At 48.6% G+C, this 13,610-nt stretch overlaps 1 protein-coding gene across 3 annotated transcripts in view; it reads left to right on the forward strand.

Moving 5' to 3' along the window:
- Window positions 1-13,610, forward strand: part of PKNOX2 (PBX/knotted 1 homeobox 2) — a 293,398-nt gene that overhangs the window by 179,978 nt on the left and 99,810 nt on the right. For all 3 annotated transcript variants that reach the window (XM_052662551.1, XM_052662552.1, XM_052662553.1), the window contains exon 3: window positions 11,336-11,440. The gene's annotated coding sequence lies outside the window, so the exon portion shown is untranslated. The remainder of the gene's footprint in view (window positions 1-11,335; window positions 11,441-13,610) is intronic.

A 13,610-nucleotide genomic window follows, 5' to 3' on the forward strand; every position in this document is an offset into this window, starting at 1 on the left:
CCATTGTGGTTATCTGGGTCATGAAGATCTTTTTTGCATAGCTCTTCTGTGTATTCTTGCCACCTTGTCTTAATATCTTATGCTTCTGTTAGATCCGTACCATTTCTGTCCTTTATTGTGCCCATCTTTGCATGCAATATTCCCTTTGTACATCTAATTTTCTTGAAGAGATCTCTAGTCTTTCCCAGTCTATTGGTTCCCTCTATTTCCTTGCATCCATCACTGAGGAAGTCTTTCTTATCTCTCCTTGCTATTCTTTGGAAATCTGCATTCAAATGGGGAGAAGGGGGTAGGCCTCAGGGAAACTGATTAGGAAGCTGTTGCTGAGCCTGGTGGCAGAGGTGATGGAGAGGAGGAAAATGCAGCTTGCTTTGCCTGGGGGCAAAAGACAATGATTAGCTTGTATCGGGACTCACTGACCATCTCCCATTTCTGGACTGGGAAGGCGGTCCTAGAACCCAGGGTCATTCCGCAGCTGAGGGAGGGGGGTGATGGAGCAGGGGCTTCAAGACTGGAGATCTGACCACTGGGGAGAGGAATGGTGGGGAACAGCAGGAGAAGGATAGAGCCCAGCTGAGGGAAAGGAGGCTGCAGACAGGAAGGGTTTGCAGAGAAGGTCAAAGGGCTTGTGATGGAGCTGCTGGCTTCCTCAAGAAGGTTAATCCTGCTGGAAAAGTCGAGCAACTTCTTTAAATTTGAGGCTGATCTTAGGTGAGTTTAAAGGGCCAATTGCTAGGGACTTCCCTGGTGGCCTAGTGGTTAAGACTTTGCCTTCCAATGCAGGGGGTATGGGTTCAATCCTTGGTCAGGAAACCAAGATCCCACATGTCTCATGGCCAAAAAACCAAAACATGAAATAGAAGCAATGTTGTAACAAGTTCAATGAAGACTAAAAATGGTCTGCATCAGCACCATCTTTCCAGATTCCATACACATGCATTAATATGCAATATTTGTCTTTCTATTTCTGACTTACTTCACTCTGTACCATAGGCTCTAGGTTCATCCACCTCCTGACTCAAATGCCTTCTTTTTTATAGCTGAGTAATATTCCATTGTACACATGTACCACAGTTTCTGTATCCATTCATCTGTCGATGGACATCTAGGTTGCTTCCATGTCCTAGCTATTGTAAATAGTGCTGCAGTGAACACTGGGGCACGTGTGTCTCTTTCTATTATTACATGCTGAGCCACCAGGAAAGCCCCTTTCAATTATAGTTTTCTACTGCAGAAACCAACACAATATTGTAAAGCAACTACCCTCCAATTAAAATGTAAAAATAAAATTTTAAAATAGTCCATATCCCACCCCCAAAAAAAATCTTAAAAAAATAAAATAAATGGATACTTGCTTTCCACGCTGGATTTCCTATCACCAGGTTCACCTTTGTGTCTGGGCAAATTCTGCCTGGGTCTCTTGACTGCTCTTGGCCCTCCTGCTCATCTGTTCATCCCCTCATTTAACAAACACACATTGAGCCTGATGGTAGGAGCTGGAAACATAAAAGGTGAGGATGTCCTTGTTCAGCTCAGAGCTGAATGAGAAGGACCCCTCTAGTGACACATAATAACAATCAGGTGGGATTCAGCCTGGAGTTCATAGCTAAGAACTTGGGGCTTTGTCTTACAGGAGAAACAGTTCCAGTTATCAGGGGAGCGGGAAGGAGAGTGTGACTTGCCTTGTGGAGGGTAGAGGAGCATTGAGAGATAACTTCACAGAGCTGAATCTTGAAGGATGAGTATGATTTTGCCAAACAAGATCTAAACAAACCACTGTACTGTCATTTTCTTAACAACGATAGTCACCATTTATTACGGGCTTTGTCTATGTCAACGCTGAGTCCTTTATTATCCACTGAGCACATCTTATGTCTGATGTAAAGCCACTCAGTTCTGTCCCAGTAAACACCTTGTTGTTGAGTTTGGTGATCACAGAGCTAGGAAGGGGGCTTCCCCAGTGGCTCAGGGGTAAAGAGGCCACCTGCAATGCAGGAGACGTGAATTCGATCCCTGGGTCAGGAAGATCCCCTGGAAGAGGAAACAGCAACCCACTCCGATATTCTTACTGGGAAAATGCCATGGACAGAGGAGCCTGAAAAGCTGTGGTCCAAAGCTTTGCGAAGAGCTGGACACAACTGAAGTGACTGAGCATACCACATACAACTAGGAAAAGGGGGATCTAGGACGTGAATCCAGTTTCCCCACTGTACCGTGTCTCCCACCCCGACTTATTAAGAGGCATGTGTAAGGAGCATGTGAAACAACCCACTGTTTTCTTCAGATCTTTCAATTCAGAGACACACTGAGGCATAGAGAATCGTGATGCCTTTGACAATGAGTAATAATGACTCAACAGGCAAAGTCTAGCTGAACTGGTTGAGCACTGATCTGACTTAGCATTTTCCAGTAGTGGCTGCCCCTCCTATGATAAGAATGATCCTGCCGATAATCTGCATAGGTATACCACTAACCTAGTTACACATGGGAGACAAGGGAGAGATGGAAGACTCTAGCCTCTCTCTCTCTTTTTAAAATATTCATTTCTTTAACTGCACTGGGTCTTAGTTGTGGCACTCAGGATCTTCAGTCTTTGTTGCAGCATGTGAGATCTAGTTCCCTGACCAGGGACTGAACCTGGGCCCCCTGGAGCTCAGAGTCATAACCACTGGACCACCAGGCAAGTCCCAAAGACACCAGTCTTGTCCTCAAACATCTATGATGCATGCCACTGAGATTTAGACAAACATGGAAAGCAGAAGTTCGCAAAATAAAGACCCAAATAAAGTAAGATTCAGGGCCAGTCATAGGATGGAGGAGCAAGAATTTGACTTCACTCAGCTGCAGAAATTCAGAGAAAGGTAAGACTTGAGGGTTGGCTAGGATCTGGGTATCACAAAGGAAGGAGAGCCACCAGGCCCTCCAGGCGTCCCTGGTGGGCTGAGAAAGAGGGGAAGAGGGCCCAGACATGGCGTGTGCTCAGTTGTGAGATAGGGCAGGCTGGTATGGCTGGAGTAAAGGCTCAGGCTTGAAAAACCAAGGGATTAAGTAAGATAAGTAGGTTGGGGTTGATGATGAAAGACAAGAAAAGAGGCTATGAAATTTGAATTTTGTCTTCATAGACCTTGGCAAGACATTGCAGACTTTCTGAGTGAGGGAGAAGCAGTATAAACAAGCCTGTAAACTATTTTAGCCTTCAAGGAGGCCCTCTCTTCCTAGAGGATTGGAATCCAGTCTGTTTGAGATGGTCCTCACAGCTCTGGTGAACTCTGAGTCTTTTGCTGGGATGTTTGAGTTCGATAGCTGCTCAAGGGCAGTCAGAGAATAGGGTCATGTGAGAACGGGACACACCTCTTATATGCAGACAGCAGTGATGAAGAATGGACTGGAATTCAGAGGTGGAGGGTTTTGTGCTGCCTCACAGAGCAAGCTCCTGGCAGAGCTGGAACCAGCCACCCCAGCAGGGAGGTGAGAGGAACCTGTATCTTTGGGGAAATGCCCGAGGGTCCTAGTAGGCAAATCTAATGGCTGCACTATACAAAAACAGGCCCTGGAGGGTCTCCAGACAGAATGGATTCTCTCAAGGCTCTTGGGCCAGTGAGGACAAAGACTCCAGTGTTTCTGCTTGTGGGACAGATACCAGGGAGGGCAGCTCCCTAAAGTGGACAGGGAGCAGGCCTCTGGTTTGGGTGTCTGGCCAGAATTCCAGAGGCTCAGTCCTCAGCACTGCCCTGTTCATCTGAAAAGTGTAAATCAGACTCGCTGAACAGGCAAAGGTGTTCTCCAGGGAAGCCTGCCACCCATCAGAGGTCAGAGGGCGCCCTGGTTAAATGCCTCAGGGAGGCAGGGAGGGGCCTGACCAGAGCTAAAATCAGGGGCAGGGCCACTGCTTTCCTTGGGGATCTTGTGGGGACAAGAGGGGCTTTTTCTTCAAGCTGAAGGTCCTGGTTCCTCCTGTCCCTTAAGCATCTGGGCCATTGGGTCACATGGGCCCATGTCTCCCCATCTGTCTCTCTGTCTGTCTCTCTGTCCACCTCCGTGCTCATCCAGCTGCCTGTTAATTGGACCCCGGCCCAGCCCCGGGGTCAGGGCAGCGGTATTACAGACTGCCTACAAGCCTCTAGAGGAGAAGGACTTTGTATGGTGACAAAGGGGACTGAGTTTTCTCTGGAAAGATCTAAAAAGGCACACGCAGGACCCTCCTCGGGGCAAGGTGGGCATGAGCATGGGAGAGGTGGCCTTGCCCCCGGCCCAGACTGTCTTTCACTCTCCTCGGGCCCTTCTGCCCTGTGAGTTGCCCTGTTATGCTCAGAGGAAGAGAGGGCAGTGACAGAGAAAGATGACAGGCTCTCTTTCTGCCTTGAAGCTTTCCCCAGGCTGGTGGGAACCAGGCAGTTGTCAGTTCTGGGAAAGGGGAAATCTGTGTGTATTGTAGCCCTGAAGCGGTGCCCTGCGTAGAACACATGGGCATCACTTGGGACCATCCTTCCCCTCTCGGCTGTGTACTTATTAGTCCCGAGTGGGGCAGGGTTGGCGTCTTTTTCCTAAACTGGTGTGATTCCCCTCTGTGCTGTGTTAGGGGTGAGGGCAGGGACAGAGGTACAGCTGGAACAGACAGAGAAGCAAGCACTGCAGCGAGATGCAGAGAGGGAGCGCTGGCTCCTCAGGGCCAGAAAGGATTGCAATTAGAAGGAGGGGCTGCCGGACACACTGGGCAGGCAGGTCAGCCTCCTTCTGCAAGCCTGACTCGGGCCCTGTCCTCTGCCCCTGGCAATGAGGGCTTTGGCCGAGGAAGGGCAGTGGGACCAACAGCCAGCAGCAGCAGCATCCACGCTCGACAAGTTATGCCCTCTGAGATATGGAGAGCTTCGGGGTGTGTGCGCTTCATCTTTGCATGCTCAGGCCCTAACACATGGTAACTTCTCAATACATGGAGTCTACATTGAAGCAGTTTGCATCTGGCCAGAAGAAGGGAGGAAGGAATAGTTAAAAGTCTACCTAAGACCAGAGCTGTCCTCTGCCAAAATAGGTCTCAGACCCCTGGGACACGAGGCAGGGGAAGCTGACATGAGCTGAGCCCCCAGGAATGGCCCACCCCACTACTCAGGACGCATCACCTTGCCTCGTCCTTCAGGAAGCCCAGCGTTTACGTAGCATTTACACTGCAGGCTTTCCCTCTGTGCTGGTAAGAAACACAAGAACAAAGAGAGGTGGGGAGGTTGGAAGAGCGAAATATCCGGAGCCAGAAGACATGCTGTTTGCCGGCTTGTCTTCTTAGGCAAGTCTGATGTTCGACTTTCCTCAGCCTCGATATCTACCTTGATACGATGAGATCAACTACCTAACAGGCAAAAAGATATTTTGCATAAATTGCAGATGTGATGTAAATACGTATGACCTTCTGCAAGTCATTAGTTGATATTCTTTCAAATGAATATGCTTTTAGATCTGGCAACTCCACATCTATAAACTTCTCCTAAGACAATAATCAAGTCTGGAGCAAAACTCAGCTATAAGAATGGGCCTTATGGGACTTCCCTGGCAGTTCAGTGGTTGAGACATTGCCTTCCAATGTAGGGGTTGTGAGTTCGATCCCTGGGTTGCAGAGCTGAGATCCCACATGCTTTCTGGTAAAAAAAAAAAACAAAACATAAAACAGGAACAATATTGTAAAATTTAGTGGAGGCTTTAAAAAATGGTCTACATTATTAAAAAAAAAGGAATGGGCATTATTTGTTTATAGTAGCAAAAGCTAGAAATAATAGACAATTGGTTGGATAATTGTAGTACATCTCTAAATGGAACACCACATAGTCACTAAAGTGAAAGTGAAGTTGCCCAGTTGTTTCTGACTCTTCCCGACCCCATGGACTGCAGCCTACCAGGCTCCCCCGCCCATGGGATTTTCCAGGCAAGAGTACTGCAGTGGGTTGCCACCTTCTCCCGGATATATGTATGCTGCTGCTGCTGCTGCTGCTAAGTCGCTTCAGTTGTGTCCGACTCTTGGTGACCCCATGGACTGCAGCCCACCAGGCTCCTCCTTCCACGGGGTTTTCCAGACAAGAGTAGTCACTAAGATCGTATGCAAAGGTATTTATGGTATGCTGTTAAATATAAACAACTGCTTCCAGAACAAACAGTATGTATAGTATGATGCTGTTTTGAAGAAAGAAGGGTTTTACCCTTCATATTAACTGTGATTATTTTTGTATGATAGGATCACAACTCACTTTAAAATTTCTGGGATTTCCCTGGAGCTCCAGAGGTTAGGGGTTAGTACTTTCACTGCCAGCCAGAGGCCAGGTACAATCCCTGGCTGGGTAACTAGACCCCACAAGCTGTGACACACCACCAAAAAAAAAAAAAAAAAAAAAATTTCTCTGTCTTCTTTATCTATTTTGTGCAAAAAACATATATTATTTTGTAAAGGTAATAAAAATTGTTACTATATTGAAATGCATGCATGCTCAGTCGCTCAGTTGTGTCTGACTCTTTGCAAGCCCATGGACTAGAACCCGCCAGGCTCATCTGTCCATGGGATTTTCCAGGCAAGAAATACTGGAGTGGGTTAACATTTCTTTCTACAGGGGATCTTCCCAACCAAGGGATGTAATGTGAGTTCCTGCATTGGCAGGTGGATTCTTTACCACTGCCCCTCCTGGGAAGCCATTATATTGACATATTGCCCTTTAAAGATTGTTTAAAGTTAAAGAAGATATTTCATATCAAAGTACTTTGTAAACTGAACAATTACGTGGATGTAAGACGGGGTCTCTGCCTATGAGGAGCCTCCAGTTTGGAAAGGGATGAAAGACATGTACAATAATTAGACCATGGTACAGAATGTGGTGAGAGCTTTCAGAAGACGACAAGCAGTGTGTTCCTAGGAAACACATAGGGAGATACAACGGCGGCTGGCTGTAGAGGAAAAAGCCAGAATGTCCACGCTGAACACTGAAGAATGGTGAGGGTCTTTTCAGGTAGAAATGTAGAACTGGGGCAGAACAGTGGGAGGTTGTGGGACAGACTGGGGAATGGAAGGTGTTGTGAGTGGATGGAGGTCTACAGGTAAAGGGTAGAAGCTGAGCCCAGAAGGCAGAGTGGTTTGCAGCGAGACTGAACACCTGGCAACAGGCAGGCACAGGCAACAAGCACAGGCAACAAAGTAGGTGCCTGTGAGGAGGGAGGAGTCACTGAGGATTCTGGAGTGGGAGGAGACAGCTGTGCACCCATCCCGGGCGTGGGTCTGGATGGATGCAGGATGCAACTGGCTGCCTGGGAAGCGTAGCCTGGAGGTGGCTCACAAGTTGGAAGGACTTGGCCCACATGACCAGGAAGGAGGGCCCTTTCTAGGAATGTCCCTGAGAGTGGAAATGTTGTAGGAAGGGGGACCCCTTCCAGGGCCCGAAACTGGGCTGGAAATGAATTGTCTGAGGAGACACATGTGCTGACAAAGCAAGAGATTTTATTGGGAAGGGGCACCCGGGCAGAGAGCAGTAGGGTAAGGGAACCCAGGAGAACAGCTCTGTCACATGGCTTGCAGTCTTGGGTTTTATGGTGATGGGATTAATTTCTGGGTTGTCTTTAGCCAATCATTCTAACTCAAGAGTCCTTCCTGGTGGTGCACACCTTGTTCAGCCAAGATGAATGCCAGAGAGGATTCTGGGAGGATGAATGCCAGAGAGGATTCTGGGAGGTGGTCAGACATATGGTATCTCATTTTGACCTTTCCTGAGCTCTTCCGGTTGGTGGAGGCTTATTAGTTCCGTGTTCCTGGATAAAACAACTCATGCAAATAGTTACTATGGTGCCTGGCCAGGGTGGGCGGTTTCAATCAGTGTTCTTCCCCTAACAGAAATGCTGGAGATCATCTTCCGCCTGGACTGGAAAGGGATGGGAAGTGAGGAAGTGAGAGGAGGAGGACATGAGGTGGGGCTTAGGGAGGGAAGATGTGGGCTTGTTCCCCTTCTTCCTGAAGGTTTGTTGCCTGAAGTTGGGGACAGAAAACTGGGAGTCACTCACAGAAGTCACAGTCAAGACCAGTGGAGGAGAAGTGGCCTGGGGTAGGAGTACCTTGGTGCTCAGGGCATCCTCTCTGGGCAGTGGCCAGGGGGCCTGAGCCTCCTGCCGCTTTGAATGTCTCATATCTGCCATCTCTTCTCCGGAGAAATCTGAGTCCAGTGTGGGGAAGGGGGTTGTTTCAGCCCAGATTTTGCTCATGGAAATTCATTAACCGCGCTGCCTGTTCTTGGAGCCCATCTCCCAGCTCCCCTGCTTCCCTGGGCCTGCAGCTGGGAATTCATGCACCCTTCAGGATCCAGGATGCTGCGCTTCTGCCATCGTCACCTCCCAGCAGTGCAGCAGGCCAAACACACACACACACACACACACACACACACACACACCCCTACACACACACACACACCCCTACACACACACACACCCCTACACACACACACACACCCCCCCCCCCACACACACACCCCTACACACACACACACACACCTACACACACACACACACACACCTACACACACACACACACACCCCTACACACACACACCCCTACACACACACACACCCCTACACACACACACACACCCCTACACACACACACCCCTACACACACACACACCCCTACACACACACACACACCCCTACACACACACACCCCTACATACACACACACACCCCTACACACACACACACACACACACCCCTACACACACACACACACACACACACACACCCCTACCTCTCCCAGGAGCGAAGTCTTGTTCAGGCGGATGTCTGAATTTCCATTTCCCAGGGCAGCTCCCAGCCCAGCCACTTTTTAGCTCCTCCTGTTGTCCTGTCACTAGTTAATTACATTCTTTACTAAGGTGCAAATGTGTTTTTACAGGGAGACTAAGATGGTGTTAACTAGGAAGGAATTATCAATGCTAAAGACACACTTACCTCTGGTTGCAGGGCTGGGACTCTTGGCTGGAGGTGGTCCCTGAGGCTGCCCTGAAAACAAAGCTCAAGTATAGCAGCCCAGCCTCTCAAACACCCACATCCCACGACCCCCTGTCATCCTTGCCCCAAGCACAGCCTCAATTGTAGTCAAATTAGCAACTCGATCCACAAGGAGAAATTAATGTGTTTGGGAAGTGTCAGGCCAGGCCTTATACCAATGCTGACCACCAAACTCATTTTTGAACATTTTGGTCCATTTCAAATGTTGAGAAACAAAATTAACCCATTTTAATCTAATTGTTTAGAAAAGGCAGAGGAACCAGAGATCAATTTGCCAACATCCGTTGTATCACAGAAAAAGCAAGAGAGTTCAAGACAAATATTTACTTCTGCTTTATTGACTATGCCAAAGTTTTTGACTGAGTAGATCACAACAAACTGGAAAATTCTTAAAGAGATGAGAATACCAGACCATTTTACCTGCCTCCTGAGAAATCTATATGTAGGTCAAAAAACCGCAGTTAGAACCGGACATGGAACAACAGACTGGTTCCAAATTGGGAAAGGAGTATGTCAAGGCTGTATATTGTCACTCTGCTTATTTAACTTATATGCAGAGTACATCATGCGAAATGCCAGGCTGGATGAATGAAGCACAAGCTGGAATCAAGATTGCCGAGAGAAATATCAATAACCTCAGATATGCAGATGACAGCACCCTTATGGCAGAAAGTGAAGAGGAACTGAAGAGCTTCTTGATGAAAGTGAAAAAGGAGAGTGGAAAAGCTGGCTTAAAACTGAGCATTCAAAAAACTAAGATCATGGCATCTGGTCACATCACTTCATGGCAAATAGATGGGGAAACAGTGGAAACAGTGAGAGACTTTATCTTCTTGGGCTCCAAAATCACTGCAGATGGTGACTGCAGACATGAAATCAAAAGACCCTTGCTCCTTGGAAGAAAAACTATGACCAATCTAGACAGCATATTAAAAAGCAGAGACATTACTTTGCTGACAAAGGTCCATCTAGTCAAAGCTATGGTTTTTCCAGTAGCCATGTATGGATGTGAGTTGGACTGTAAAGAAAGCTGAGAACTGAAAAATTGATGATTTTGAACTGTGGTGTTGGAGAAGACTCTTGAGAGTCCCTTGGAGAGCAAGGAGATCCAACCAGTCAATCCTAAAGGAAATCAGTCCTGAATATTCATTGGAAGGACTGATGCTGAAGCTGAAGCTCCAATACTTTGGCCACCTGATGCGAAGAACTGACTCATTGGAAAAGACCCTGATGCTGGGAAAGATTGGAGGCAGAGGGAGAAGGGGATGACAGAGGATGAGATGATTGGATGGCATCACCGACTCAATGGACATGAGTTTGAGCAAACTCTAGCAGTTGGCAATGGACAGGGAGGCCTGGCATGCTGCAGTCCATGGGGTCACAAAGAGTTGGACATGACTGAGCGACTGAACTGAACTGAATCTAATTATGGTCTTCCCTGGTGGCTCAGATGGTAAAGAGTCCTTCTACAATGCAGGAGAATTGCCTTGAGAATTCTTGCCTGGAGAATTCAATGGACAGAGAAGCCTGGTGGGCTACAGTCCGTAGGGTCACATGGAAAAGACCCTGATGCTTGGAAAGATTGAGGGCAGGAGGAGAAGGGGGCAGCACAGGATGAGATGATTGGATGGCATCATCGACTCAATGAACATGAGTTTGAGCAAACTCTGGGAAATGTTGAAGGACAGGGAAGTCAGTCCATGGGGTCACAAAGAGTTGGACACGACTGAGTGACTGAACACAAACAAATCTAATAATAAATACGTCAGGCAGCTGAAGCCCCCTTTAGGTCAAGGCTGTTCTTCACTGCTTTGGGTCCTTTGCCCTCCTGATTCTTCCTTCCTGCTGCCCACCAGTGCCCTCCTCCCACCCATCAGTGTTCAGACCCCCAGATGAAGCCTGTCCGCTGGGAAAGCATCTGAAACACCTCCACACATCTGAGCAGGTGTCAACTGCCACGCTTTCTCTGATTTCCCTACAGTTTAAAGCAAGAAGCCGGCTGTGCTTCCCCAGGCTTCACAAATCACTCAGTGACCTGACCACACTTGGGGCAGAGGGGCTGTCTGGTGCCAGGAGACCAGATGGGCAACCACAGGCTATTTCCCGCCAAGACAAGGGCTGGGCTCTAACACGGCTCGGTGGGTCTGAACATGCAGCGAGGAGAGGGGCTTGAATGATTGTGTAGTAGGAGGTCTGCAGAGCACACAGAGTGTACCCTTCACCACCAGCCTGGGAGGAGGGGGCACAGAGTGGGGTCCCCCTTTATTCCTGCACCTCTAGCCTTCCTTTCTGAGCTCTGCTCTGCTCTTTCTCACAGGTGCGCTGGTTCTGGTCAACAGCAAGGGTTGCTGGCCCAGCTGGAAGTGAGGAGAGGACTGAGTGCCCTGAGGGCCATCCCAGAGGCCACCGGGATCACAAAACAGTAAGAAACCGTTCTCCATCCTTTAACACGTGGTTAAACCCTCCAGGCTTCCCTGGTGACTCAGATGGTAAAGAATTCGCCTGCAATGCAGGACACCCAGGTTTGATCCCTGGGTTGGGAAGATCCCCTGGAGAAGGGAATGGCTACCCACTCCAGTATTCTTGCTTGGAGAATCCCATGGATGGAGGAGCCCGATGGGCTACGGACCATGGACTCGCAAAGAATCAGACACAACTGAGTGACTAATACTTAGCAAGCCCTCCAGGTGGATTGTCTTTTCTTCTGAAAACCTTGAGAAGCAGCCCATAACGTTAGCTGACACTGCACATGACCTCAGAGCACACAACCCTGTACTGTTTCTCCTTGGCTCCTGGAGGATGGGGTGAGAGCTATGCCTGGTCCCTGCCTACCTCTATTTCCCTCTACATATTCCAGGGACAATAAACTCTTGTTGCTATGGAGAGAAGGGCTGTTGCTCACACCCATGACGGTCATACTTGTCCAGCCCTCTGGAGCAAGCCTTGTCTCCAGGGGTGTTTGTGAAAAACTCAGTTCCTGGACCTCACACCAGAGATCCCAAATTGTGAGTCTAGGTTTAGACAGAATCTGCACCCTGCCCCCAGTGTTTCTGATGAACCCAGAGGAAACTGCATCCAAGATGTGTGTGATGAAGTATGAGGACTAGTTCCTTAGAGAGTATAAAGCAGAGAATCTCACTTAATCCTCTTATCAGATAGGGTTCTTAAAGTCCCCTTAAGTAACCTGATGATCTCACAGACCTAAGGAGCAGTATAGGCAGGGGTTTAGAAATCCAGTTATCCAAAACAAGTCTTTTTTCTTTCCGGTATGCCATGATAAGGGCTGGATCTGTTATGGTGAGATGGGCTCCACCCCCACCCCCCCATCCCAAATCCACAGGACCCTGCTGGGGTGTTTGTAAGTTTCCCTGATGGGTTAGGGCCACCATGATCTTCTAGTTTCCCAGTCTTTGTGATCCAATATGTGCTCAGTACTCAGTCATGTCAGACTCTTTGCAATCCCATGGCCTGTGGCCCACCAGGCTCCCCTGTCCATAGGATTTCTCAGGCAAGAATACTGGAGGGGGTTGCCATTTCCTTCTTCAGAGGATCTTCCTGACCCAGGGATCAAATCCACGTCTCTCGAGTCTCCTGCATTGGCAGGCAGACTCTTTACTAGTTCCACCTGGGATCCAGTCTTTGTTTGGGGGGCAGTAATCATTGCCAGATTCCTCACAAAAGCTTGTATCCCTCAAGAGAAGAAGGAGAGAGGCGGGTAATTAGAAATATCATGTATATTGAAGAGGACACACACACACACACACACACACTCACTCACTCACACTCACTCACACTGACCACTGAACCATCTTGCCAAGGGAGCGCCAGTCTGTTCTGTTCTGGGACTCAATACAGTTGACACTGTTGCTTGGGTGGGTGCAGTCGGCAAGGACAATTTTTGCAGCTAATGCTGGAAGTGTGGCAATCAGGGAGCCGCCAGCTGTCTCACTTAAATTCTTAGCTCTCTCGCTCTCTTTTTTTAAAATCATTTTGCTTACATAATCCACCCCCTTTTTATTTTCTAATTCTCTCCTTGCAAAGCTGGCACCAGAGGGGAAGGGCTGGGGTGGAGGGGGTAGCAATTACACATCAGTTTGGGGAGCATTTACATTTTGCAATTACAATTTAAAAATAAGCCTCGTTAATGATCTCCACGTGTCAACGACAACCCCTAACTGACATACATACTCTCGTGGGCCTGCCTGCCTCCTGCTGAAGTCAGAGGCTCCGTGAGGGCGGAGGTGCCTGGGGAGATGTCGGGGAGCCGATAGCATCTGGGGGTGGGGGCAAGGGCAATGAGGTGCCCTGATGGTTGGAGGAGGGCAGGTATGGAGCTGAGCACCATAAACCAAGGGTCCAGGCTTCCAGCTTCTCTTCTCCACTCTGTGTTCATGCTCCATCCCAGTGCACCTCCTCCCACAGCTGACACAGCAGGCTCTGTCAAGGCAGACATCTCAGAAGCAATGCAGGGCTCGGGGCTGGGAGAAAGGGAACCCCAACTGCTGTTCTCCAATGTGGGAATTTTCAGGGTCCTACTGGGTCAGTGAATCCTAGTCCCCCAGACCCAGCCGTTGTGCCTGGGTGTTCATGGA

Source organism: Budorcas taxicolor, chromosome 25 (genome assembly GCF_023091745.1).
Source record: "Budorcas taxicolor isolate Tak-1 chromosome 25, Takin1.1, whole genome shotgun sequence".
NCBI classification, from domain to species: domain Eukaryota; kingdom Metazoa; phylum Chordata; class Mammalia; order Artiodactyla; family Bovidae; genus Budorcas; species Budorcas taxicolor.